This window comes from Euphorbia lathyris, chromosome 3, assembly GCF_963576675.1.
Source record: "Euphorbia lathyris chromosome 3, ddEupLath1.1, whole genome shotgun sequence".
In the NCBI taxonomy this organism is placed as follows: domain Eukaryota; kingdom Viridiplantae; phylum Streptophyta; class Magnoliopsida; order Malpighiales; family Euphorbiaceae; genus Euphorbia; species Euphorbia lathyris.
In genome coordinates, this window is record NC_088912.1 from 77774422 (window position 1) to 77787594 (window position 13173).

The following is a 13173-nucleotide window of genomic DNA, read 5'->3' on the forward strand; positions in this document are numbered from 1 at the left end:
TATAACCCTGATTTCTTTTTTTCATTACACTCGTTTGAATAAAAATCACCAATTGGTTCAAAATCAGTTTAAATGGTATTCAACCAAATGATTTTTTTTTATGGGATTTCAATTGTTGATTTTTTTTTTAAAAATAAAGATTTATTTAATAACTTTTACTTTAATTCATCGATTTGATTGATAATTTTGATAGTTTAAGGTTTTAACGGACTTTAAAACCTTAATTTGAAAAGTCAAATAAATATTATGTTTTTTTTTCTTCTGCAAATACCCTATTCTCATTTCTTATACATAATTTCAAGTAGGGCCGGCTCTAGGGGAGACCACCTAGGGCCTCCGATCGGAATTTTTTTTTTAAATTTGATAATTATTAAAAAAATTTATGATTAAAATGTATATAGATTTAAATATATAGCAAAAGATACTACTAGGCTGAATGGTTAAGGTATAGGGGAGATATCTATAAAAGGTTTGATTCTTTAGATTAGTATTTTTTGTTTACATTTTCTCTTTTTTTTTTCTTCAACAACGCGAATATATAAATTATTACTTTGTTATTGTAGTTATTTTTAATTTTTTAATAAATTACAAGATGAAAATCACTTGTAAATTGTAATTTGGTGCAAAATGTTATTTAGACTCTGATTTATTTAAAATTTTAATATTTGGCCATTAATTTATTATTTGATCACATTTAGACAATAAACTATTTAAATTGATGAAATTTCACTCAATTTTGATGATTCTTTGGATCAACATTTATTGGTTCATTTTTTCTCTTATTTTTTCTTCTTTCTTCTGACAACACCTGTACTGATTTTTTCTGAACTTTTTTTTTTTATATTTGGAAATAACGTAAGGTTTGATTCTTTGGATTAGTATTTTTTGTTCACATTTTCTCTTATTTTTTTCTTTATTTCTTTAACAATACGAATATATAAATTATTACTTTGTTATTGTAGTTATTTTTAATTTTTTAATTTTTGAATAAATTACAAGATGAAAATCACTTGTAAATTGTAATTTGGTGTAAAATGTTATTTAGACTCTGATTTATTTAAAATTTTAATATTTGGCCACTAATTTATTATTTGATCACATTTAGACCATAAACTATTTAAATTGATGAAATTTCACTCAATTTTGATGATTCCTTGGATCAATATTTATTGGTTCATTTTTCCTCTTAATTTTTTTCTTTCTTTTGACAACACCTATACTAATTTTTTCTGAACTTTTTTTCATATTTGGAAATAATGTATAAATTATTATTTTGTTATTGTAGTGATTTTTAAATTTTTTATTTTTTTAATTACAAGACGAAATGCACTTATAAATTACAATTTGTAATTTGGTATAAAATGTTATTTAGACTCTGATTTATTTAAAATTTTAATATTTGACCACTAATTTATCATTTGGTCACATTTGGACCATATACTATTCAAATTGATGAAATTCTACTTAATTTCGATGAAGTCTTGATAAAATTGTTTTCTTATGATATGTGGTGATATTTTGACATATGGGCTTGACATGCCGTATGTTTTAAAGTTGATTTATCCAAATAATTAATGAGATTAAAACAAGAAAACAAAACTCTAAACTAAAATTTATAAAGTCTAGTTATCAAAATATCATCATATGTCAATAATTCTATTAAGTTTCCATCCAAATTGGATTGAAATTTCACCAATTGGGATAGTTCAGTGGTCAAATGATAAAATTTTGGATAGATCAAGTTCCAAATAACAAGATTCCTTAGATCAATCGATGTTCAAATAGTGATTTAAGCCCGTAATTCATAATAAATACGTGACTCAACCAATTTTTAATCTCGAAGATAAATTCTTCTCTTTCTTTCCATAGAATATTGCGATTAGGTTCAAGTTCAGCCATCCAAGATTAATTTCCAGAAATTAATATTTTGTCGTTTGCTTGCTTCTCGCATGACTAGTGAGAAGAAACTTGATTTTAAATATATAAAAGAAAACTCGATTTTACATCTACAAAAGCAAGAAAAATAATAATTTCTTAGCTTTATGTTGTTATTTATGACTTGAATTGTAGTTAATAATTTATTGATTTTATTATTTAATATTTATTATTTTTAAAATAGTATTAGATTTAGATATGAAAAAAAAATACACAATACGCCTAGGGCTTCCAAAATGCTAGAGACGGACCCTGATTTCAAGGGGAAAGACAATTATCTATTATACTTCCCGTTTTTCATTTTGAGTTATTGTTTGACAAAGAAATATTTGAAATAGTAATTTTAGAAAATATGAATGCATAAAAAATAGGCTTATTTAAACTCCTGAACTTTACCTGTTTTAAGGATCAAGCCCCTGATCAATTATTTTTCGACATTGAACCCCTGATCAATGATTTTGTTATGGATTTGGCCATTATTTAACTTTTCTGTCGAGCTTGGACTGCATACATATAGGGCGATTCGGCTTGTTGACATAGACAAATAAAAAAAAGATTTCTTTGACTAGGAGAGATAAAAATTAAAAATTAAAACGAAATTAAAGAAATTAATTTTCAGTATATTCTTCTAAACTCGATTTTCTTCTCTCCCATTTTGTGATTTTCAACATTAGAATTGCCAAATCGATCTTCTCATCTCCTAAACTCGATTTTCTTCTCTCCCATTTTGTGATTTTCAACATTAGAATTGCCAAATCGATCTTCTCATCTCCTAAACTCGACAAAAAAAGTTAAATAAGGGCCAAAACCATAACAAAATCAATGTTCAGGGGCTCAATGTGGAAAAATAATTGATCAGGGACTTGATCCTTAAAACAGATAAAGTTCAGGGGTTTAAATATGCTTTTTGCCTAAAAAATAGGGTGTTGTTAAACCCAGCCCCAAATTCCCACCCCTAGCCCCGTGAAAGGACGAAAATACCCTTTCATGGGTTTTGGGGAGGAAAAAGCTATTTTTTTGCTCTCCCGACACGCGGGCGTGTGCCTATCACGCCTCACCTTTTGGTCGGGCGTGATAGCCCCACGCCTCACCGTGTGGTCGGACGTGATCGCTACACGCCCGACCACACGGTGAGACGTGGGGCTATCACGCCCGACCACAAGGTGAGGCGTGATAGGCACACGCCCGCGTGTCGGGAGAGCAAAAAAAAATAGCTAGTCCGCTATTAAATTAAATCCGTAAATACCTGTTACGTAAACAAAATTAGTCCGTTATTGAATTAAACCCGTAAAAAATTAGTCCGTTGTTGAATTAAACCCGTAAAAAAATTTAACTAAAATTAACAAAATAAAGATTTAGTTAAACTAAATTAAACAAAATAAAATTTACAACATAAAAATTTAGTTAAACTAAATTAAACAAACTAAAAATTACAAAAAAAATAATTAAATTAATTAAAACCCCTCGGGCGTATGAACATCATGCCCGAACCATAGGTCGGGCGTATGAACATCACGCCCGACCTATGGTGCGGACGTATGAACATCACGTCCGAACCATAGGTCGGGCGTGATAGCCTCACGCCCGAACCACAGGTCGGGCGTGATATTCATACGCCGGAACCGTAGGTCGGGCGTGATGTTCATACGCCCGACTGCGATTCCGACGTTTTTAAAAAGTCACCCACAAATTCAATTTTTAAGCTTAAATCAAAAAACAAAAACGGTAAATCTTATTATTTTCGCTTTCCCTTTACGATTGTTGTTACACTCTATGTTTTGATTCACAAATTAGTCCGGATTTGATCAAAGAGTGTGTAAGGTATTTGAGAGGTTTTGTGTTTTTTCAAATTTTGGGTAAAGGGTAGTTTGGTCTTTTCATGGGGCTAGGGGTGGGAATTCATGGCTGGGTTTAGTAATCCACAAAAAAATATGATTCTAAGATTTTATTCTAATCTAATTGAAATGTCTTTTTTTTATTAGGATGAATGTTATAACACGTTTTTTAAACTCATCAATGTCTCGGATCAAGGTACTAGAATATATACAGGTAAAAACTCGCTTTCTTGATCTTAGGGTTGTGCTCGAATGGTTACGAGGTACCTTGACTCCTTTATTTTCCAGCTTATTCATGAACAACTTGACAATCCTTTTATAGTTGTTCCCATGAATCATCTAAGTATCATCTAAGATCTTCTTAAGTTTGCTACTACGAAAAGAATCTTTGAGGTGTTCATATATAATCCATTTATTATACCCTCTATCAAGGCCGCCTGTTCAAATGCAGTCTTGCAAAAATGCAACGTCTCAATGTGACTTGTAATGGCCTCAATGTCATTCCAGATAATATTCTTATCCAGACGACACGTTCTAATGTTCCTCTCCATCCGTCTCACTCTTTTTTGATGCCCATGTAAACGAATTAGGAGTGGAACCTTCGTAATGCCTACTATGACTGTCAAGGCAAAAAAAAAAAAACAGAAAGATTAGATCATGAACTAAATTTTTCGAAAATAAAAAAAATAAACTTTGGTCTATTTTTTGAGGAGCAATACATTCACGAAAAAATAGTTTTTCAGATTACGTGCGTGTATGACTTATTAATCACGCAATATGCAAATAAATTACAATCATATTTATATATATGCAACAGATGTCATATATTTAAAAATAATCTTTTTTTTACAGTAGCAAAAGATTTTATTCAGAATCAGAAGTTAAAGCATTACACGCACGGGGGAGGTGTAGACCACCAAACCCCTCTATCAGACTCGGAACGCACCACCCTTGCAAACACATGGGCCGTGTGGTTCACTGATCGACGAATAAAGCTAACCTTACAAGCTCTTATATCCTTGATCAAGGATTTGCAGTCCTCTATTACTAAATCAATAATAGAACAAGTCTCCCTACTGTTCTGCAATGCGCATACCAAGAGTTGAGAGTCAAGTTCAAGGTGAACATTCTCCCACCCTTACGCCTTTACCCAGCTCAAGGATTCACGGCACGAAAGGGATTCGACCAGAAACGGGTCCAGCTAACACCATAGAATGTCGTTTGCTCCCGCCGCGAAGGATGTGTCTGAAGTTCTGATCACAAAACCGAACCCCGCGAACCCCAGCTGTGGGAATAGGGCACCGTTAACATTTACTTTGAGTGTCCCAACCGGGGGAGCAGACAATGTTGCATTAGCCTGGGTAGGCTGTCCAAAGCCCTGAGGGACTGGCCTTGCTGCTTGCCAGCTTTCCAAGAAGACGCTCGCCTGTGCAAACTGGCTAGCCTGCGTTGACTCCTTCTAGTCCCAAACTCTCTCATTTCGACCCTACCATATTGCCCAGCACACTACCGCTGCCTGTTAAAAAAACGTTCGGTGCCAGCCTGCTGATGCGGTTCTAAAAAGCAAGTGAAATTCGCTTGCAATGCACTGATATCCCCTAGCCGAGAGAAGTTTCATACCTTCCTCGTAAAAGGGAAGCCAACAATCGCGTGATACACATCCTCCCTAACCACAGCACATCGCAGGCACGTCATTGAGACGTTAACAAAACGATTCGCCAGGGCCTGTATCGTGGGCAAACAACCGATCAATGATCTCCACAGTAGATTCCGCACTTTAGGAGGGACCTTTAATCGTCACATTTGCATCCAATCTATTCCATTGGTCCCCTGTTGTTCGGGTGGTACCGTTAGTGACTATAATTGTCGACTTCTACTCTTCACGCTAAATCGACAATGTATATCCCACTGCCAGCACCATGCATCGCTAGTCTGTATCTCCTTGCATAGTTAGGCAAAGATTGAATTACATATTTGAGCTGTATCTCCTTTCCAGACCTAGATAAAAACCGAGACTTCCAGCTATTAAGTCTCGCATACACCCTTTCCTCAATATAGCGGAAGACCTGTGTGTTGGTCCCGTGTAATTAGTTCCAAAGGGGGGGGGGGTTAGGAACTAATGTAACTTTTTCGCTTTTAATTATGCTGACTTAAGGATATTTAGGAATTTAACAACTTGGCGTGTTGGTCAGCACGACTGATTCTTAAGTAACACAGTGTTAGTGCTATGCTGACTAATACTGCTTTACTTGTGAGTTGAGAATTGACACTTAATGAGTCAGCTTCTAACTCAGCACTCAATATTTACTCAATTTCAGTTTTGACAATTTATAGGCTGAGTAAATTTTGCAAGCAACACATGCACATATATATATGTATATATATATATATAGAGAGAGAGTTTAGAAGTTACTCAGTACGACTTATCCTGGTTCGGCCTCTCTGCCTACATCCAGTCCCCAGTTCATCCTGGGATTTTCAATCCAATGCTGAGCTCTTTCAAGGTAGAGCACAAACCCTTTACAAGGCAGTGAGTATGCAAGAGTACGTCCTCTATTCGTCTACTCAAATCCTACTAAGCACTACAACCCAGTACTTAGATTTCTCTACCACTGAATGCTTACAACCAAGCACTCAGACTTTTCTACCACTGAATGCTTACAACCAAGCACTCAGCATACACTCCCAATATTACAATTGATGAGCTAACTGCCCTTTATCAGGTAAAGAACACTTTAGAAGATTACACAGAATCACTCTAGCATTTACACAAGAATAGAAAGTTTGGTGTAAGATCTCTTTTGTATTTGAGTGCTTTTTAGATTTTTCTCTCTTGGATTTTTATTGCTTTTCTTGGCTCTTCTCTATATATTCATCCAAGGATTCTGATTGTCCTTATATAGGTGAAGGATCCGGTGTTTGAATCCTTTGAGAATGATGTAGCCGTTGAATCCAAAACGGCTCTTTTTGGGGAACATCTTCAGGTCAGCGCCATCCTTTTTCTCTGATTTCTTCAGGCGTCAGATTTGTCTTCTTCCTTCAGTCTTTGTCTTTTAGTGACAGTTGTCTTTTACCAATAATCCGACGTCCCATGATTCTTGGAATTTTCCTTCTTTGTATTTTCGAGACTTAAATTATTGGTGCAGAGAATCGCCAGACTTTGTCCTTTAGTGAACAGATCTTTTAATGTTGTCCTGACTATCACTCAGCTTCATTCGTTATCTTCGAATGTTGTCAACTTCTGTGCTTAGTCAGCTCCATTCTGCTCGGATAATTCTGAAGGAATCCTCTGATGCTAATTTCCGCTCAACTCAGCTTCTATTCTTTCATGCTGAGTTCCTTTCTACTTAGCTTTCATTCTTCTATATTGAGTTCTTCTTTTAGTCAGCTTAACTTCTGCAAGACGTCTGACTTAGTTAGCTTCGTTCTGCGAGACAACTTTGGAGAAGACTTATGATTTAGTCAGCTTCATTCTGAAGGAAGCTTCTGATGTTGAGTTCCACTTTACTCAGCTTTCATCCTTTTATGCTGAGTTCCGTTCTACTCAGCTTTTGACTTATGTTGACTTCTGACCTGTCTTATTTTATATGTATCTTTGCACTCAATATTGAACAAACACATTAGTACAATTAAATCAAAGCATCTAAATTTAATTGCCTCTTAATCATGGATGATTTTGTCAAATCAAAATCTTGTGGAAAGGTGTTTCAACACTGTGTTCTATTGCGCCCAATCAACGATAGCAGCCCAAGGTATTTACCTTTAATAGGATCTGAGTTAACCCCAAACATAGTACTGAGGAAGGAGCTAACCTGCGCTGTACAGTTACGATTGAATGAGATTGAGGACTTGCTAAAGTTTATTTGTTGCCCTGATGCCTTCTCATATTGCAGGAGGCACTCTTTCACTACCGCTCCTTCAGTACCAGTAGCCCTGAAGAACAAATAACAATCATCTGCGAAGAACAACTGCGAGATCGGCGGGGTTGACTGTGCTATCCGGCAGCCGTGTATGAGTCCGCGCTCCTCAAGACTGGCAAGGGCGGCTGACAGACCCTCAGCACAGAGCAGAAATAGGTATGAAGAAATGGGGTCGCCTTGTTTGAGCCCTCGGCTAGGAGAAATTGGCCCAACACTGTGATTCCCACTAACCACGTGATAAGTGTCTTTAGTCACACATTCCATTACCAGGCTAATCCATCTGTCAGCGAAGCCCATCTTCCTCATAATGTGCCTCAGAAAGTCCCACTCCACCCGGTCATAGGCCTTTGACATATCAAGTTTCAACGCTGCATATCGAACTTTCCCCTGAGTTTTCCTATTCAACTAATGATTTACTTTAAATGCTACCATAACATTATCTGTAATAAGTCTTCCTAGTACAAATGCACTCTGAGTGGGAGATATGATTGCCTGTAATACACTCTTTAGAAGATTAGCAATAGTTTTAGATAAAACCTTGTAGAGGACATTACACAGTGCAATAGGTCTCATATCAGATATCACCTCTAGTTTCGACACTTTAGGGATTAGAACAAGGTTGGCGGCATGGATAGCCACTGGAAAGGAACCTATATTCAAACAGTCAAGGCATGACTTAACCACATCAGGCCCTACTAAGCCCCAGTAGTGTTGATAGAAACAGGGATTAAACCCGTCAGGCCCCGGGCTTTTATCTGAGTGCACTGAAAACACAGCTACTTTGATCTCATCCTCTGTGAATGGTCTAAGTAAATTGTCATTCATCTCCGCAGTGATCATAGGGTGCACTGCTGCCAAAATGTAGCCCGGATCGCAACCAGCTGAGGTAAACAGCTAAGGTAAACAGTGTATACTGACTTAGTTTAATGTTGGATTTCACAAGATTTGAGCTTTTTGAATTTAAGTCATCTTTCAAAAATATTTAGAAGTATGTTGTTACTCAGTTTATTACATAAGTGTTTTGTATACTGAGTATGTTTTACTTCTTGATTTGTTTGTTCAATGTTATCGACTGTATTTAGAAAATAATACTTGGCATAGATTGAAGGAAAATAACAATCATATAGATGAAAATTTCTATGCTAAGTTCTACACAGTGACTAGACTATATCTAATTTTTCTTCTTCGGGGTTTGGTGATCAGCTATTCCCTTGCCTTTGTCTTTGCTTCCTGCAGGCTGAGTTCCTTGACTTGTCTCCCCCGTTTTGCCAGCATCATGTTTATAGACGAAGGTATCGGTACGGACATGAGCGGAGAGGTGAGTTGAGTAACGTTGGAGCCTGGTAGTGCTTTCGCGCAGACCATCAATGATAGGAACACTGTCATCTTGGACATGACGGGGAACCCGAAGAGATCTGCTGATCATGGAGAGGATGCATTCATGAGATTTGCTTAGCCATGTTAGTGAGGTGGTGAGTTGACCAAACGATTGATGATACAGCGAGAAGCGTAGGAAGACCGAAGCCCCAGTCATGCTAGGTCCCGCCTTTGTTCTTAAGCCGTAAGAGAAAGTCCTTCCTGCGCCTGTTAGTAGCAGCGGCATGGAAATATTTAGAATTTAGGTCACCTCCTTCTAGCTAAAGCTTATTCCCTTTCTGCTTCCAGTAGGCCTCCTGCTGTAATAACAATTCATCTAGTTACAACGAACAGATCCTGCATCCTATGGTCAGCTCGGGGTTTTAGCCACTGAATTTGTCTCCGACAAGCCTGGATATCCTTCCGAAAATGGTTCCGTATCTCACAGCCCCACTCCACGAGCCGTTCGCTGCACAAACGCTGCTGCTGAATCAGCCCAGAATCATTACTCATAGCCCACACGGTGGTGACCTTAACCCGACAGTCGGCTTCTGCTAGACAGGCATTTTTAAAGCGGAACCTTCGAGTGAAAGAGGGAGCAATGGGGCAAACAATGAGAAGGAGAGCAGAGTGGTCAGAGCACGCTGCGTCTTTGTTAATGACAGTAGCGCATGGGAATAAGTTCCTCTAAGTCGGGTTTCCCATAGCACGATCAAGTTTTTCCTCTATACCGTTATTGGCTCCCCTACTTCTTTCCCAAGTGAATTGGTGGCCCACCATCTTAATTTCAGACAAATCACAGTAATCAACCGCTGACGTAAAGCCGTTTCAGAGAGATTAAGGATGTCAGTTTCCCCCACACTTCTCAAACTGAAATAATAGGTCGTTAAAATCTCCAATTACAAGCCAAGGCAGCTTAAGAGGGTTATACAGAGACTTCAGTAAATTCCACGAATCGGTACGGCGAAACCGCTCAGGATAGCCGTAGAAGCCGGTTAATCGATACTCCGGCAAACCTGGTGAAGAGATATTAATGTCGATAAAGTTCATAGAGAAACCCAGTAAACGAACCGTATAATTAATTTTCCATAAAAAGGCTAAGCCACCTCCCGTGTTAACGAGATTAACATAGAATAAACCAGCAAAAGATGACTTCTTCTTTATTAATTCAACCTTACTACGGTTACAACGCACTTCCATCAAAAAAATAAAATCTGGTTTCAATGTAGACACTAGGTCTACTAACATACGAACTGTACGGGTGTTCCCTAACCCCCGACAATTCCAGCTCAGCACACTCATGGCGCGTGGCAGGGCTGAACACCAGCTCCCGCTATAATATTGAGATCGAACCCACCAAGTACCCCTGAGATACTGCTATACTGCTCCTGACGTCTGCGTTTAGGGTCTACAAGGAGAATCCCTTCCTCATCAGACTGCTTTTCTTCATCTATGTTATCCACATCCCCAGCGCCAAGCATGCTACTAGTATCAGTTCCAGTGTTTTGCTGTGCGGCTCCCCCTACTTGCATTGGACCACTACCAGGTACTGAGTTTTTAGTCACCGGCCTTGTTTGGGGCGTGCTAATGTTGGTAACCTTGCTCCCAACCGGCGGCCCCGACGCTACAGGTGGAGAATATAGTAGAAAATGGGACTGAGGTAGAGTCGTGGTTCGACGATTCGGAGCCCGCAGCCAAGTTCCATACACTTTCTCTGCCTTGTCTGGTTCACTGATTTCTAGCAGGGCTGAACATAACTTATCAACGTGGCCGATCCGACCACAAAAGAAGCAAAAGGTGGGAAGGCGTTCGTATTTGAAATGAACCCATGAGAAAGAACCTGCCGATTTCCTAATCTTCATTTTCCGTTTTAGTGGCCGCTCCACCTTCACTGACACACAGATTCTTATATAGGTCCTACTCATCCCGGTAAGTTGTTTGTGTCAGATTCAATAAACTTCCCCATAAAATTGCCGATCAGAACAACCACTTTCTCTGACATAAATCCCAAGGGCAAGTCATACAATTGTACCTAGAATTCCGCAGCAGACAACGCCATCTCTCTTGGGTTCTGAACCTCATCAAGTCGTTTAGTAAGAAGAAGATGTTGTTCATAGGTCAACGTTCCCCCCCAGATCACTCGGTCCCGCTCCAGCGGGTGGTAAAACTCAAAGCGAAAGAGGTTTGGTCCCAAGTCCTCAATACACATTACTTTGGTCGGGCGCCAGAGCTCAGCTAAGGCATTCTTCATGAATGGGGTTTTCACGTTTCTATCAATCAGAAACGCTCCTACAAGGCTCCACGATGGTGGGCGATCATGGTCTGTAGTTTCTTCCGGACTAACAACAAGGCTCGTCTCATTCTCCTCCTCCAACGTGATACGAGCACTCAGTTCAGAAAGGGCATCCATGACAGAGGGACGCAGGGTGTCGGAGAGCAGCGGATGGAGGGCGAACGGGACTGGTAGGGTGGCGGCTAGGGCTAGTCGTGACCTCTTCAACAGAGAGGATATTCTTAATTCTTTATTACTAGTGTTTTCTTTATTTAAAAATAATCTTTAATTATCAATCCTGTAATAATAACCATTTAATTAGAAAAAAAATGCATATTCAAATATATATATATATATATATATATATATATTATATGAAATATTTAAAAATTTAAAAAACATAATCAATTATCTATTAATTTAATTTTTAAATCAGAAATGTGTCTTTCAAATATTTACTTTTTTAGAATATGAAATTAAGTTTTAATTTTCTGATTTTAGCTTTTAATTTATATAATTTATGGATATTCTTAAACGACTTTTACATATTAAAAGCAATTTTAGAATACCTAATAAATTAATATTAATTATCCTAAATATCCAAAAATAAATTGAAAAATATAGAAAAAACCCTCAAATAAGTGCGAGCGTATTGGAAAAAATGATGTTGAGACGATATCGGGAGAGGCTGGACGGCAGTGATAGACGACGCGTGTATGGTACACGCCGCCCTCCTGACGAATTCTGTCGATGGGGGGGGGGGGGGTTTGGATCTAGGAGTACGTTGGTGTGGTCGATTTTGAGTTTTGATGGTCGAGAATTAGGGAATGACGCAAACAGTCCCCTTACCGCACGCGCATTATATTGAAAAAATGTGACACATAATATTCTAGCAGTCCCGGGGCGAACTTTGACGAACCAAAATCATCCCGAAACACAAAAAACACATAGATCAAGACATGACCCAACCATACAAATATTCATTAAAACTAATAAAAACAATAAAACAATCGTTAATCACACAAAAGGGTTCATAACAGACATAACACGGAGCTAATGGCTCTGATATCAATTGGATCTTATACCAATGAAGGGTAATCTTTAACCTCTAAAGGATGGTAATGAACCCGGATCTATCAATTAATATATAACGATATATGTTTACCTATTCTAACGCATATTGGTTGATTTGCAGCAGAAGAATCAAACCATGATTTCGTATCACCGATCTAGACAGAGACTACACCAAAGGACTAATCATTGTATATTCAAAAACTAAGAACACATGGAGATGGAAAGGGCGACATCTTGGTAGGGAGAGGAGGAGAGCAATTGCATTTTTTAGGTTAGTCGCAATATATGCCTGTTATTTTCTCGTGCCACGTTTAGCATTCCTTAGCTATCTATTTATAGTTACGCTAAATCCTAATCCCTAATCCATAAATTCTGGGCAGACTTAATGGATTTGTGTGAACCAAGGTCCATTTAATCCATTAATTCCTACATTAGTATTTGAGCATTTTTTTTAAAGTTGTCAAAAGTGATGTGGATAAAGGAGAAGATAAAATATTATATTTTGGGATAATGTGTTAAGTTTTAATAACTTTTGAAGTTACTTCGGAGTTAAATAATGATTTATGGGGCCATAATAACAACTTTTGATGATGTAATTAGTTTCTTGTTTAAAAAATAAATTAATTTTTTCTCGCACTTGTTTTTCCCGAGTTTTACAATTGAAATCCTTTCGAAATAAGAATCCCAAATAGATTTATAACTATCTCAATACTAGAATTTAGAATTTCCTCTCTTCCAAGGGGGGTTACGTTTTGTTTACCACAGTTGTCACCGATGCAAT